Source organism: Sinocyclocheilus anshuiensis, unplaced genomic scaffold (assembly GCF_001515605.1).
Source record: "Sinocyclocheilus anshuiensis isolate Anshui unplaced genomic scaffold, SAMN03320099.WGS_v1.1 scaffold579, whole genome shotgun sequence".
Taxonomy (NCBI): domain Eukaryota; kingdom Metazoa; phylum Chordata; class Actinopteri; order Cypriniformes; family Cyprinidae; genus Sinocyclocheilus; species Sinocyclocheilus anshuiensis.
In genome coordinates, this window is record NW_015551075.1 from 1,134,742 (window position 1) to 1,139,485 (window position 4,744).

Here is a 4,744-nt window from a genome sequence, read left to right on the forward strand (position 1 = left end):
TTCCGAAGATGACCGAAGGCCTTACGGGTTTTGAACAACACGAGTGTGTGTAATTAATGACAGAATTTTCATTTTTGGGTGAACTAACCCTTTAATCTAAGTTTGAATAAATCTGTCATGAAAACAAATTTTTATTGCAGCCACCTTTTCAACAAATTGGAGTAGAAACATAATTATGTCATTATATAATTTTAATGTTTATATACAACTTTTATTTGAGTGTTGATTATTAAATACATTTAATTACTTAATTGATTATTGCATTAACTGTATTTTTGGTTTTCGTGCTAAATGAAAACTTTTTAATTTCAGTTTCGGTATTTCAGGTAAAAAAAAAAGTGCATCACTAATTGCTAACTTTCATAGTAGTATGCAAACAAGTGCTTTTCTTCTGATGACTGATGGTTTTGGGTAGTTTGTGTAATTATAGCACCAGTTAGCCACAACCATGTGACCAGCCTCGAGACGTTTGGGCCTCTGTGGCCTCAAGCCTGAAATCAATAGCATTTATTCTCCTTCTGTTTAACACTTTTGAAATATTTGCCCGTTCAGCTGGTGTTGGCAGAATGGGCTTGATTTATGCCTGCACAGGTGCTGGGAACTGGTAGGTGTGCATTTAAAGCAGGTTGTATTTACTTTGCCCTCGGGTGCAACTTTGGGTGTATTTCTTTTGTCTTTCGGGGTGGGCTTGTCTAAAGACATGGTCAGGGGAGGTGAAAATAGTCAGTAAATGAGACTGTTTTCACAGTACATATTTATTTACCCTAATCTGTCAGTGCATTTTGTTACAAAACTTATTGAGCTCAGTTATACTGACTTTGATAGTTACAACAGAGGCAGTTAGCTGTTCTCCCAGCTTGGCCAGGCTAGTTAGGTTGGTCTGTTTTGAGTATTGATTTTTTTTATTTTTTTTTATGTCAGCTGTTAAGCTAGTTTATTATTATTATTATTATAGCTGTTATTTTTCAGCATGGGTATAACTAAAAGGGTAGATAAAATGGGGTTTGTCTACTTTGAATTCTAGGACGTTTATAGCTTGGTTTCGAACAATGGTTTCGAAGTAGCTTCCACAACACTGCTAATGAATGCTAATGAAATCGGGTCTGTTACAAAACGGACATTCCCCTTTTCCACGGTCAATAAACGTTCTCATCATTTCATAATTTCCTCACCAGTAATTCTCTTCACACAATGAAAAACAAGGGAGTCTTTGCACATTGTAATGTTTGAGCTCTCATTAGGTTTACTGCATGTTTGTTTTGTGTGTGGAATAAGTGTTCATATACTGCTCTATATGCTACTGAACTCAGAGAAAACGATTATGTCGACCACAAGAGAACCTGCTTTTGCAACAATTTTTAGGCTGCGTTGTATATTACGAAAAGTTATGTTTGTAGGATCAGGGTGCTGAAATTAACTCTGGGAATGGAGCGGCTACAGTATTTCGATATGTCTTTTTTATTTATGAGGATTTATCTCTGTGTTTCCTGCGATTTACAGTAACATGGCAAATAAAATACTGTTCAAAAGTAATACTCAAAACAACACTTTTATCCAGCAAGGAGGCAATAAATTGGTCCAAAGAAACAGTACAGACATTTATAATGTTACAAAATATTTATCACAGTATCACAGTTTCCACAAAAATATGAAGCAGCACAACTGTTTTTAACATTGATAATAATCAGAAATGTTTCTTGAGCTGCAAATCAGCAAATTATAATGATTTCTGGAGGATCATGTGACACTGAAGACTGGAGTAATGATGCTGAAAATTCAGCTTTGATCACAGGAATAAATTACATTTTATAATATATACAAATAGAAAACAGTTATTTTAAATTGTGTTAATATTTCACAATATTATTGTGAAATAAGTCCTGCCTTGGCGAGAATAAGAGACTTCTTTCAAAAAAATGTTTTTTGAGCAATTTTATATATACTTGTGTATCATGTATAAAGCTATGCTAAATTGCTTGATTGATTCAAATTGTTTTAATGAAGTGGGGGAAAAAAGCCAAACAATGTGTTGGTTAAAAATAGTATGTTACATGTTTTTAAGCTATTTTTAAGCTTGAGCTTTTACGCTGTACTGCAAACCACACATGTTCTCATACAAGGCATTTTTTTGGCCCGTCTGAGTCTAACAATATCTGACTTTGGTGGAATAAGAGGTGTGTGTGTGCCTGTAAACACCTGAGTGATTGTGTGTGTGTTGTACTTTTGGGAGAGTGTGAATATATGGGAGACATTCATCACACTTGGCATCATCTATCCCAGACTCCCCAGCCCATGACACGTGGAAGAATGCCGGAATGAGTCGCCCTGGGGGCGTTTTCTCAGAGGAAGCTAAAAAGGCAGAGCTTCCATAAAAATAAAATTGGACGTGAAAATTACTATTTTCACAAAAAATAAAACAAAAAAATCCCAAAATTTGTGAAATATGAGATTGATTGGTATGTAAATCATCTTTAGAAAGCGATATGAAAGCGAGATGAAGGTTCAGAGGGAGGCAGAGTCTCTTTTGCCTGCTTTGAGTTTATTGTGTTCTCATTGAGATTTTATTGCATGACTTGAATGTGAGGCGAGCAGTGTTGGGGAAAGTTACTTTTAAAAGTAATGCATTACAATATTGCGTTACTCCATAAAAACGTAACTAATTACGTTACTTAGTAACATTTTATGGAAAGTAATGCGTTACGTTACTTTTGTGTTACTTTTTAAATCTGCACAGGGCTTGCATGTTTGTTTTTAAAATAAAAAAAGTTATATTTTGTGTTTTTTAGTAGATTTTGTTATTTTATATGTGTGTATAAAATGTTTTAGGAATGCACGATATTATCGGACCAATATCGGAATCGGCCGATAACGTGTTTAAATGTAAATATCGGCATCGGCCTGATATGAATAATTATGCCGATTATGTCTTGCTGATAAAAGGAATACATTAACTCACATGTGCTAGTGATTAGATCACATCAACAGTGTGATTAGATCACGTCAGCATTGTGGCTCATTCTTGAAGCAAAGTTTTGCCTGAATGGTGATTGGATTCACTGTTTTGATCGCTGCATTTAAAGTGAGAATGCACATACAGAATGACGCGTTTTGTGTATGATAGAGTAAACAGTAATAGCACGTGCAGCGGCAGCAGCGGCAGCCTCCCCCGGGTCCTAATACCCGCTTAGTTAGGAGTTTTAATTCCGTAGGGGGCGCTGTTGGCCTACTTCTAATAAAATTAAAGAAAAATACACAAATTATTATAGTTTTATTTTTATATTTTCTGTTTTCATTTTAATTGTAGTTAAAGTTTTAGTAATTTTGTTTTGTGTTTTTTAGTAGATTTTGTTATTTTATATGTGTGTATAAAATGTTTTAGGAATGCACGATATTATCGGACCAATATCGGAATCGGCCGATAACGTGTTTAAATGTAAATATCGGCATCGGCCTGATATGAATAATTATGCCGATTATGTCTTGCTGATAAAAGGAATACATTAACTCACATGTGCTAGTGATTAGATCACATCAACAGTGTGATTAGATCACGTCAGCATTGTGGCTCATTCTTGAAGCAAAGTTTTGCCTGAATGGTGATTGGATTCACTGTTTTGGATCGCTGCATTTAAACTGAGAATGCATGTACAGAATGATGCGTTCGGTGTATGATAGAGTAATAGCAGGTGCAGCGGCAGCCTCCCCTGGGTCCTAATGCCCGCTCAGTAAGGAGTTTTAATTCCGTAGTGGGCGCTGTTGGCCTACTTCTAATAAAATTAAAGAAAAATACACAAATTATATTTAGACAGTGTTTCTGATTAAATAAAGCAGTCATTGATGCCATAAAATCTTGAGTATGTTTTGATTTAAAGGTCAGAAGCTATAGCTTACATGAACAAAAAAAAATCTATTTTCAGAATTTTTACAACTCTTTTGCTTTAGACCATTTACAAATGTTAAATCATAAAATAAAATGTTAAGGTTACCACTGCATCTTTCTGAAAAAAATTATTAATATAGTTTATTTATAGTTATTTTCAAATCTTCAATGTACTGTCATTATAACATTTTATTTTATAATTTTATTTAATTCTAACAAATAAGTTATTGTAAAAAAACTAACCAACATTAAAAATAATTATATATCGGCATCGGCTATTGGCCAAAATGAGTTGAAAATTATCGGCATATCGGATATCGGCAAAAATCCAATATTGTGCATCCCTAAGTTTATAAAAGTTTGGGGTCAGTAAGATTTTTTTGTTGTTGTTGTTAAAGAAATTAATTCTTTTATTCAGCAAAGATGCATTAAAGAGCAGGTCATATGGTATTTTAAAGTGTCCTAATATTGTGTTGGAGTCCCCTACAACAGGTTTAAATGCATCTAAGGTCAGAAAACATTGTAATTTTCTCAGAAATCGGCAAGTACCAAAAATAAAAGTATCGGTATCGGTTGAGTACTGGAAAAAGTGGTATCGGTGAATCCCTAGTGGATACGTTAGCCATCAGTTGTCTAACTGATGAAACAATACAGTTTGTAAACCAAAATATGTCTACTGTAATGTTTGAAGAACGACAGACAAAAGATGTTATTATTAAACAAAGTAATTAGAACAACGTCCGTCTACATTAATAGACACATTCTTAGGAAATAGTGGGTTCACAGCGAATTGTCAGAACTACTGCAGTAAGACTACTTCCTGGAAACCTAAAGCTGCACTAGGTGTACATCACATATTAGCAC

General features: G+C 34.3%; 1 protein-coding gene across 1 annotated transcript in view; it reads left to right on the forward strand.

The window, feature by feature from the left end:
* The window catches only part of LOC107662321 (aryl hydrocarbon receptor nuclear translocator 2-like), an 80,778-nt gene that overhangs the window by 50,671 nt on the left and 25,363 nt on the right, over window positions 1-4,744 (forward strand). The window lies entirely within an intron of this gene.